Raw genomic sequence first — 12,032 nt, 5'->3', positions numbered from 1 at the left:
AATGACAACTGCCCACATCAACCTTGGAGATCTACAGAATCATGGATTAATAAAATTGTTTTAAACCAGTACTTTTGGGGGTGGTTTGTTATACAATAATAAGTATTTGGAACAATTAGATTTATAGTACTCTGAATTTTTCTCTAAAGATCTTGACCACCCTATCTCATCTACTGAATTCCTTAGAAACACCTTAGAATTTGTATTTCCATAAATATATGCAAATTGTTAATAATCCAAATTTTAGGCATTCGGTTCCTGATCCATCACCTTCTGTTTTTCCAATTCACTTTCTCTTGAATCCCAGAAAATAATCTCTCAACTTCTTCAATGAGTTTATCATAACTTGATCTTATTACCTTTTCACATTTTCTCATTTTCCTCATTTTTTCTTCCTTGTCACCAGCTTTAATTTTCTGATTCATTCTTAGGATTACTGTTGAATACAAATTAGTTCTCCTCTTTCACCCTCCTTCCCTTTGTAACACACGTACACACCCACACACACAAACACACACACTTTATTATGCTTTTCTAGTAAGTTTTTTTCTAAATCTAACTGTCCACTCTATGCCTGTGACTGTGGGATAAAAATCGTAAATATGCTGATTCACCATATTTTAAATTTAGCATTGCTAAACTAAGAATGTTTTTAGTTATAAAGGGACCATGAATAATTTGATAACGACAGGGAAACTATTCATAATTTCACTTAGACAACAACAGACCTAAATTGAGACTTTCTTGGGCAAGCTGGGATATATAGCCACCTAAATTTTGTAATTCATGGCAATTATATCACATTTCTCTATTTCTTCTCATACTGTTTTTTTTTATTTTTTGGTTTTGTTTTAGGGTTGTTGGGTTTTTTCCCCCTCAGACTCTACAGTCCCTTGGAGCAGGTAGCTGCTTCTCTGGGCTGTGTGAGTGCCTTGGGCAGTTTTCTGACTCTCTATACTGCTTGGTGTTGCCACCTTTCACTGCCTGGAGTTATGGTGTCCTCATGCTCCAGGGCCTCCCAGGCCCAGTGTCAAACACAACTGTCCTATTTAATTCTCCTAAGGAAACTATGAATGAGGGGCTATTATTATCCTCATTTTATAGATGAGGAAACTGAGACCCAGAGAGCATATCACTTTGCCTAAATTCACAAAGCTAGAAAATGGAGGAGTTGGGATTTTAACCCACATAATCTAATCTCAAAGTCCACATTCTTAACTACTACACCTTAATGCCTGGGAAAGGCACAGGGAGGAGTGTGATTAAGTTTAAATGTGCATTCTCTTACCTTTACTAAATTTAGTTTCTTGGAAAAAATATTTCCTGGCCACTGGTGTGTGTGTGTGTGTGTGTATGTGTGTGCGTGCGCGCGCGCGTGCGTGTGTGTGGGTAGGTGTGGTAAGGTGGATCTCATTAGCTTTCCTTGGCATGGCCTTTGGAATTTTCCACCTCCCAGTAACAAAGGACCGCCCACCTGAACACCCTGAGGCCATGGCCACCCACACCTACAGATCCCCACCAACCCAGAGCCCTGCGGCTGTCACACTACCAATTCATGAAGCATCCTTGCTGCCTCAGTGTCCATGCCTCTGGCCATGGCCTCCTGCAAGCTCCCCTACCCTTTGCCCATCCAAGGGCCCTACGAGACAGGAGAGGGGCTGGTGATGGTGCGTGGTAGGGCCTGCAGCCACCTCCAGAAAGCTCTGGTACCTTTGCCAAACGACCAGTGACGTCATGAAATTTCTGCCACCCTGCTGGCTGGCTATTCATTTTCTGAGCTTTGGTATCTCATCTGAGAAATGGGCAGGGCAGGCTGGAATAGACATTCTTAACCAAGAGTTAATAGATCAGACTGAACTTCTAAATTAAAAAAAATATTTGCAAAATGTGGGCATATAACATGAAGATTGGTTTAGGATGTGGGGGTGCTAGAAGGAGAGGCCTCCTGGGTTCTCCAGACACTTAAACCATTGAAGTCGCCTCAGACAGAGGTCCTCTGAATCTTATAATTGTTATCTGTAAATGGAGATGAAGGAAAAACTGCAAGGACCGTGCCTAGTAGCTGCTCAGATAAAGTATCCGAAAATTTTAGCTATGTCACATTTTCACCCTCTTTACTCATTTTTCACCCCCTCACCAACCACCACCAATCATCTGTTCTCTGTGTCCACGAGCTTTTTTTTTGTTTTGATTCCACATATAAGAGAGAGAAAGATCATATGGTATTTGTCTTTCTCTGAGTTATTTCATTTGGCATAATGCACTCTTGTTCTATCCATGTTGTTGCAAATGGCAAGATTTCATTCTTTTTTATTGCTGAATAATATTCTATTATATATACACCACAATTTCTTTGTCCATTCATCTATCCACGGACACTTAAGTTGTTTTATTTCTTATGTCCACAAAGTCTTACAACAGTTGATAATTCTCAAGGGTAGTTTTTTTCCATACAGTGACTTGGGGACCTAGGCTGCTTATAACTTGCCACTCAGCAATGGCAGCATGGCCTCCTTGTCACTACAGCAGATGAAGAAAAAACATAGAGTCTACACATTTGTTCTTAAATATTTTAGCCTGACATGACATTTGCCACTTCTATTTTCACTGTTGGCCATAAAATGCCACATGGCCCTGGTCTAAAAACATCAGGAATACTTTTATATATAGAAAGGAGAGAAAAACAAGATAGATATGAGAATGAGAAATCTATTACGGAATCCAACATAACCTTGACTTATTGTCATCTATTCTGGTCTCATCTACTACTACATTTCCCTGACTGATTTGCTTCTCGCCATTCTTGTCCTCTTGAATCTTCTCATCTACACTAAGTACATTCCTCCTCAGGGCCTTGATAATCCACCTTATGTCATGCCCAGGTTTCATGCTGTATCAGTTAAATTGGCATGACTGTGGGTAAGATGAAAGCATCAGAATTTTTCAAAAGGCCCAGGAAGTTACAGTGTACAATAAAGTTTTGTAACCAGAAGACTTATGGTGTAATTAATTGCTCTATTTTACACATGAGACACCGAGTTCCTAAAAATTAAACAATCTATTCAGAATTTCTCAGCTAGTATATGCCAGAGCTGGGATTCAAATCTACATCTCTTTCATTTTATTTTTCTTTATTTCCTATAAAGTAGATTCCTCTGTGTGGTAGTACTTGATTAAGGGAAATCACTTTTTACGTCTCTTTATACTTTCAAATCACTTTCTAAAAATCTTGAGCCAATTTACACACCAACTTGTATGAAAGAAGTCATAGACAAATTGTAAATATTATTGTATGTATGTATTGTATGTATTTATAGTTAATACCAATGTGTCAGATGCTTAGGTCTGGAGTGAGGGAGGAAGAAGAGACATAACTAAGATGTTTACAATTCTGTGAGATCTGCCTGGTGAGTATAGTTGAAATGAGTCTGAATCCACCTTGTCCATTCTTCTTCCTTGGAAAGGTATCTTCCCATGGCTCAGATATACCCTAGTCTTGGATAATTCCAGATGACATCCAGTTCTGGGAGGAAATGCTATCATCCCCTTTCACATCTTTCCCAAGTACACACTTTCCATGTTGCCTTAATTTATGGGAATCTCTCCTGACCCAATCAATTCAACATATAATTTTGTATCTTCATTCCAGGTGACCTAGATACTTGGCCCGAGTGAGACTTTGATGGGTGAATAAAGAGAACTATTTCAAAGGACCACTCTGTCATTCCCTCAGTGCGTTATAGGAGAAGAATGTATCTTACACCGGACTGTAACTAGCAGTTCTTTGAATCAGAAGTTTATAGTCTGGGGCTCCTGAGTGGCTCAGTCGGTTAAGCATCCGACTTTGGCTCAGGTCATGAGTTCCAGCCCCGGGCCGGGCTCTGTGTTGACAGCTCAGAGCCTGGAGACTGCTTCAGATTCTGTGTCTCCCTCTCTCTCTACCCCTCCCCCACTCACACTCTGTCTCTCTCTCCTTCAAAAATAAAATAAACATTAAAAAAAATTAAAAAAAAAGAAGTTTATAGTCTGGTCTAACTAGTTGAAGGAAAAAAGACAAAGAATTACCCTAATGAAGACACAGACTGTTAAAGGGCTATAAAGGCTTGAGCTCAAGGTCAATGTGCAGAAATTCAGATTAAGCAGAAAGATTATTTTCTTGAGAATAGGTAATATGTTGTATTGAATTAGGCAACCAAAGGAAGCCATGCAAATTCCAGCTCAAAGTATATCTTTTCCCAGTCTATCATTCCGTGTCACCTTTTTCCCTGAATTTCTCTTCCTAACTATTTGACACAGTTTGACTACATTTATTTTATTTTATTTTATTTATTTTTTTGGCTTGAGAGATGAGCAGGCAGTAACTTACTGTAGGATAGTGATGACTCTTCTCCTGCCTTAAAAAAATCTTTAGGCTTTAAGAGAAGACTCGGATATGACTGGTGTGTCCCCTCAGGGATCTTATTTGCAAATTCACCTTTCCTTTTAGCAGCTGTGACCATTGGTGCTCTGAGCCACATCATAGCCTCACTGGGTCAAAAAAGCCTTCAGAAGGTGGAAATAAATGAGACCAAATCATAGATCCAGGACTTATGCTACTTGTGCTGGATCAAGATTTCTCTAGTATGGCTGACTACTGACTGAAGTGGGGTGAGTGTTAAATGGATGAGATGGACAGAAAATAAGGTTGAGGACAGTTCTATAAAGCCAGGGGCAGAAGTAGGGGAAGATACAGAGGGATGACAATCATACCAAGACATTGATGTATTTGGCCACTCTTGAGTTCATATCAGATTGTCCCCTTCTCCATTATGAGAGGTGCAGTTCCTTGAATCCCTCCGATGTTTGCATAGCCTTATTGCATATCAAAACGTATTTTCAGGGCCCCCGGGGTAGCTCAGTCGGTTAAGCATCCGACTTCGCTCAGGTCATGATCTTGCGCTCTGTGAGTTCCAGCCCTGCGTCGGGCTCTGTGCTGACAGCTCAGAGCCTGGAGCCTGCTTCAGATTCTGTGTCTCCCTCTCTCTCTGGCCCTCCCCCGTTCATGCTCTGTCTCTCTCTGTCTCAAAAATAAATAAACGTTAAAAAAATTAAAAAAAAAAACGTATTTTCAGTAAGTCTTTTTCTTTGCACCTCAGTCCTTTCTGCTGCAGTTAGACATTTCAGTCTCTTGCTCTGTTCTTTATGGCCTCAAGACAAACCAGTCAGATAGAACTCTAGGAAAAGCCTTCTTAAAGCAATGATGAATTCAGAATTTCTTGACAATAGCTGTGTCTTGTTCTCACTCACAGCAGTAAAGCAGAAATGAAGAAGTGTGTGGACAAGCATGTGTGTGTGTGTGTGTATATATATATATATAGATATATATACACACATATATATATGTATATATATATTAGAGTGTCGCCCTGTTTTTACATACCTAAAACCCTCACAGTGACCCCAAAAAACCTAGGAGATCAACAAACTCATCTAATTTCCAATCTCACCGGGGTTCTAGTACAGCTGGCACCATCCCAATCAAATTCTCTAATTCTGTCCTGTAATTTTATATGCAGGGAACTTAGAAGCCCATTAAACCATGAATCTCTGCTGCAGTATCCCCAGGTTTTGTTATCTTTTCTGGGGAAAAATCAGGAGACTGTCTTATTGAACAGCCTAATCAAATTTCTTCCTTTAACTCAAATCAGATACACATTTTTCTTCATCTTTATTGTCTCTTGGTGGCAGCTCGTTCCTGTTGTATTGAAGGACTCCCCATATCACAACTGTTTCTCAATCCCAAGGAAGATGAATGAGGGGAAATCAATGAGACTGAGATCATTGAGGAGCCATTCCATCTCAGGTCTTGTGAGACACCACCTAACCTAGCTAACTGAGAAGTGGTCTTGGATATCTCTGAAGATAGTTCTTGATTTCAAAGTGGATGAAACTCAGTGCCTTCAGTCTTGGATTACAGACTCAGGAAAAGCCAATATGTCTTTCAACTTGACGAATTAAATGAAGTTTCCTCTTCTGAGAGGCAGGTACCTAGTTATTTCAATGCACTCAGAGATGTGCAAAAGCATGAGAAGTATCTGTGAGTATTGTAACCAATGCTTATTAAATTACAGAGACTGTATTATGTACTTTGCATGATTTTTCTCAATTCTCTGACAACCTTACAAAGTAAGAATTATCATCAATCTTATATTAGGAAACTGAGGAGAGAGGAATAAGACAATTAGCAAGTAACTGCAATCAGGCCAGATTTTGAACCCAGGCAGTCTGAATTTAGTTTCTGATGTCTTACTTTCCAGACCACACAGAGAAGGTGATAATCCTAGGAAGCGAGTTGTACAAGAGATGTTTGGAGCATTTGAGGAAGACTTAGATTTGGAAACTAAATTTTATTTCCTTAGGAAAGCTCTCTCTCTGAGTAAGAACTGGTTATATACCTTTTCCTCATAGCATACATCAACATATCATTTCCACACATATATGGGAGGTTATTTGATTGATCATGTCTTTTCATTAGCACTTCTCATTAGCTTCATATATCATGGAGCATGCATATTCTTACTCTTTGGTGTATATAAGACATCCAGATGAGGGCTTGGTACATAGCAGACAGTCAGTAATGTATTTTTTGAGAAAGTAATAAGATGAAAGAGCAGACTTAGAAGATATATTAACTTCATAAAGCTGAAAACCTAAGACACTGCAGAGGAATAACGCTTGTGTGATGTGGATTGTGTTTACAGACATTGACCTAAGGAAAGGATAAGTAGTCTCAGACTTGGAAGGTCTGAAATGGAAAATGGTTTCCTCAAGAGACTATAGGCTTTCTGTCACTAGACTTGTACAAGCAACTTCTAAGTGACCACATTTCAGGATATTACATTTGGGAGCCAAGCATCATAGCATTATTAAATTATACATGCTTTGTAACTAATTTCTCAAATAGATGATAAGATTATATTCCTATGGTTTAAAAACCACAGGTATTTCCAGGATATAAGTAAAAAAAATAAAATATTTATACCTTCTAAGATGGACTTTGAAATATTTATAGTCACTTGCCATTATAATTTGATTATTGAATTTTTAAGGGTACAAAAAATTACAATAGAATTGTGGTAAATTCTCTTTTATGGCTTAAAAATTTAAGCAAAATAACAATTTCATTAGTAATTAAAACTTATAATAACATTATAACCTATACAATTTATAGCTGTAGTAATTGTTAGCACAAAGTAATAAACTTGCAGTAGCATATGATAAATGCATATTGCAATTAATAAAACAAACAAAATTAGTTGGTCTTTTAATAATACAGGTGGATGTGAATAGGGGATTGAAGGAAGGATATTCTTTTTAATTATTACAAAACTTTTTTATCTTATCTTAGGTGTTTCCACATTCTAAAATTCTTTTGAGGTGAGAACAATTGGATGAAATTAATGTTAATGTCCCTTCTAAAAAAGAGGGTCTTTGAGACTCGAATTTAATAAGGTAAGAATGATGACTTTGACTTCACCTACAAGGATCTCTCATGGTGAGATGTCTCCAGTGAAAGATGCCTCTTTTACTCTTTTCTCCTTACCTATTGGCATAATCTCAATCTATGGCCCAGTCACTGCCAGAAACCTTCCCTGATTTACCTCACCTGTAAACCCCTGGTCTCTGACTTTCTACTTCCCTTCTCATGGCATGCTTCACTTGGAGACTTAGGGGAACACATACTTGTGTGCTTCTGGTCTGACTGATCATATCAGAGCTCATACTGTAAGGCAGACAAAACAGACTAAGGCAATATATTTTATAATCCAACTAAATCACGTGGCCAATCAAGAAAAGAGATAAAAATTTATTATATAGATACATTAGGTTAGACTACATATGTACTGAAGAGTTAAATAAGATCATGTCTTGCAGTATATTGAGTGAAAAGAACATGATGGGGATCATAGATCTGGTGAGGGAAGATCTCGTCTGATCCATAAGGAAGACTTGCAAGAAGATATGCCATTCTTCAGACATGGTCACTTATAAAAGTCTGTTAAAAAATTCATTTGCTGGGTTTAATCCTTTATTTGCCTATCAAACATTATTTATTGGTCCTGTGTATATAAAGCATTAATGCTGGTTGTAGAGAAAAAAATGAGATGCAATTTTCATAGCGTAATGGGGCAAGAGACATACACATAATTATAGAACAGTTTATATTTCCTAAGGGAGGTATGCTGAAGATGTATGATGCCCTTAACACAGCAGCAAGGACCCTAGAAGGGCTTCAACATATCATGTTTTTTAAAAAATTTTTTCAATATTTATTTTTGAGAGAGAGAGACAGAGAGACAGAGCACAAGTGGGGAAGGCGCAGAGAGAGGGAGGGAGACATGGAATCCAAAGCAGGCTTCAGGCTCTGAGCTGTCAGCACAGAGCCCGATGTGGGGCTCAAACTCATTATCCGTGAGATCCTGACCTGAGCCGAAGTTGGACGCTTAAATGACTGAGCCATCCAGGGACCCCTCATGTGGGTTTTGAATGACTATTAGTAGCTTTCCAGGTGACCAGTGGGAATAACTATTCTGTGCCCCCAAGAAAGCAGTGTATGAAGAAGCATGCAGATGTGATTAAGCATGCTTTTGGACATTTCGAAACACTCAGATATGGCTGGAACATGAAATACGTGATGGAGTGTGATGGTAAATAATATGAGATAGGTGAGCAAGAGCAAGAACAGAAGCAAGAAGAGCTTTGCACATGATATCAAGATCCTAGCAGGAAATGCAGCACACACCTACATTAGGACATCTCAAGACAGTGAAATATGTGGGCATTTTCAAAGATGTGGGCAAGTGTAGGGAAATCACAAAGTCTTGTGAAGGTCCTGGATTAGTGACCACGGGCACTATTACAGTCCTTTGTACTGAAGGGTTAAGAGGAGGACACGGTTAGAAGAAGAAACCAAATCCAGAGGGAGATAAAGCCAGTTTGCAGCAACCCTGCTGGGAGGGAGCTAAAGGAAAAAAAAGTCCGACCTGCCTTTAATCCTTTGTTGCTGTTTCCTATAGTCAAATCCAACCAGAAGTGAGAGAGCAGGGAAGTCTCTGGATGTAGTCCAGTGTCCCAGGACCAAGAATATGATGGAAAGTGGTGGAGGGTAGACCAGAGGAAGGTAATACAAGATATTCTGAACAGCATACACTAAGAAAGGTTATATTTGTATTATTGTTGATTATTTTCACATGATAGAATATTTCTACAGCAATGTAGAGGTTTCACTGGAAGATGCAAATTCTAGAAGTAGGCATATTAGTTACAGAGCTATTTTAATACCCCAGTAAAGAAATGAGAAAAGCATGAAGTGGAGTCGAATTGATAGGAATGAAAGAGAGGAAAGAAACTGAATGGATATGTGGGGGGAATAAATGACATTGAAGATGACTTGATTTCATTTTCTAACCACTTTTAGGAAGATAAAGCCTTGTGTTCTCTTCATCATTATGCTGTCCACATCTGTCATCAATAACACTGCCTTTCATCCTTCCACATTTATTCTACTTGGAATCCCTGGAATGCAAGATCAGCATGTGTGGGCTGCCATCCCCTTCTGCTCCATGTATATCCTTGCTCTGGTTGGCAATGGCACCATCCTCTACATCGTCATGACAAATAGAACTCTACATGAGCCAATGTACCTCTTCCTGTGCCTGCTTTCTATCACTGACCTGGTTCTCTGTTCGACCACATTGCCCAAAATGTTAACAATATTTTGGTTTAGGTCCCACATAATTTCCTACCATGGCTGCCTCACCCAGATGTTTTTTGTTCACACTATTTTTGCCACAGAGTCGGCTGTTCTACTGGCCATGGCTTTTGACCGCTATGTGGCTATCTGCCATCCACTTCATTATACATCCATCCTCAATGCCACAGTGATTGGGAAGATTGGTCTGGCATGTGTGGTCCGTGGCCTTCTCTTTGTTTTCCCCTTTGTCATCCTCATCAAACGTTTACCCTTCTGTGGACACCACATCATCCCCCACACTTACTGTGAGCACATGGGCATTGCCAAGCTCGCCTGTGCCAGCATCAAGCCCAACACCATTTATGGACTCACTGTGGCACTTTCAGTCACTGGCATGGATGTGGTCCTCATCACCACCTCCTACGGCTTGATCCTGCGGGCAGTGCTGCGCCTGCCCTCCAAGGATGCCCAATTCCGAGCATTTAGCACTTGTGGAGCCCATATTTGTGTGATTCTGGTTTTCTATGTACCTGCCTTCTTTTCATTTTTCACCCACCGCTTTGGCCACCAAGTACCTCCTCATGTCCACATTTTGTACTTGCAAATCTCTATCTCCTCGTGCCCCCTGTTCTTAACCCCCTGGTCTATGGCATCAATACCAAACAAATCCGCCTAAGAATATTTGGCTTTTTTATGGGAAGGAGGTAGCTGGACTCTCTATATACCCCAAGGACCAATGGGAAAAGTTTTATAATTAATCTTTCATCTTCTCTAGTACATCTTATCCTTGGACTAGAGGTTTCTGTTTCTGCTAATTCTAGCAAACCAGTATCATGTATTATCTGAAAGTTTCTGAAGTATTTAGAACAACACATTTATACTTGCTCAATCTACAGAAGACTATTTTCCTGTAAGGCTATTATGTGGCTCACTAATTGGCCTGTAGGTTTTGAATCTTCCTAGGAAAAGGTCAGGAAGCATTGTAGTACTTTTGATAGTAAGAACCAGTAAATTACTCTATGTACAGAAAACTCAGGGCTGGAAAGAGGAAAAGTGATAAAAAAAGATCCACTTACTTATAGCTTCAAGAAATTGAGAATCACACACACACACACACACACACACACACACACACACACCACTGATTGATTAATTGATTGATTGTCAGCACTTTCTTAGACCAAGAGTGTTTGTAATTAGAGTGTCAATGCGAGACCAAAGATGGCCATGGTAGCCCAGGTTCCTCTGTATCTGGCATCAGATTTAAACAGATGGAGATGACTGCTATGTAAATTATTTTGTGGACTACTATGGAGAGGTAGCCTGACCTTTTGTTTAACCTCATTTAGTCAATAATGCTTTGGGTATATACGAATTCCCAGGACACAGTTTCCTGCTGATCCTCACCAGGGTAACCCAGGTTACTCAGGCTTGACAAGTATCTTTCTCCAAATAGCTGGCCTTCATGCCCTAGCACAGGCTTACCTTCCCTAGGAGCTGAGGTTTGTTACCTTTTTTTTAAGGTGCATTATAAATGAAAAATCTTGTGCACATCAAAATTTCCTCCAATGGCTAACTTTTGTGCAGCTTATATTAGAGCATTGAGCAAGGCTTCTCTACAGAATTTTGGACTAGTCAGGTTTTCCAGGGAAATAGGACTGATAGGAGGTAGATAGATGATAGATGATAACAGAGGTAGATAGATAGATACATAGATACATAGATAGATACATAGATGATAAAAGAGGAGATTTATTGTGGAATAAATTATGTACTAGGTATAATGGGCATTGAATTTCACAGGCGAATAAGGCACAGTGTGTGACTTTAGGAAACTCATGCTGTAGGGAGAGAAGAAGTTAAGTTAAAAAAAATTGGGGCACCTGGGTGATTCAGGCAGTTGAGCATCTGACTCTTGATCTCAGCTCAGATCTTGATCTCGGGGTCATAAGTTCAAGTCCTGTGTTAGGTTCTATGCTGGGCATGAAGTCTACTTAAAAAAAATTTGTTCCTACAATTTTAGAGACTGCGAAATCCCACAATCTACTGTCTGTAAAGTGGAGACCTGGGAAAGCCAGTGGTGTAATTCAGCCTGAGAATGAAGGCTTGAAAACCAAGGAGCCAATGGTGTGAGGGTCAGTATGAGATCTGAGACCTGAGAACTAGGGATGCTGATGTTCAAGGGAAGAAAACCGATGTCCAAACTCAAGCAAAGAGAGCAAATTAACCTTTTCTCTGACTTTTTGTTCTGTTCAGTCCCTCAATGGATTGGATGTTGCCCACCCACATTGGTGACTAT

The 12,032-nt window shown here is 39.5% G+C and overlaps 1 pseudogene; it reads left to right on the top strand.

Moving 5' to 3' along the window:
* The first annotated feature begins 8,584 nt into the window (after positions 1-8,584).
* LOC106977818 (olfactory receptor 52D1-like) lies at positions 8,585-10,441 on the top strand (annotated as a pseudogene).
* Positions 10,442-12,032: the final 1,591 nt, after the last annotated feature.

The sequence above is a fragment of the Acinonyx jubatus genome, chromosome D1 (genome assembly GCF_027475565.1).
Source record: "Acinonyx jubatus isolate Ajub_Pintada_27869175 chromosome D1, VMU_Ajub_asm_v1.0, whole genome shotgun sequence".
Lineage (NCBI taxonomy): Eukaryota > Metazoa > Chordata > Mammalia > Carnivora > Felidae > Acinonyx > Acinonyx jubatus.
The sequence above is the reverse complement of the archived record's forward strand: the minus strand, read 5'-3'. Positions and strand labels throughout refer to the sequence as shown.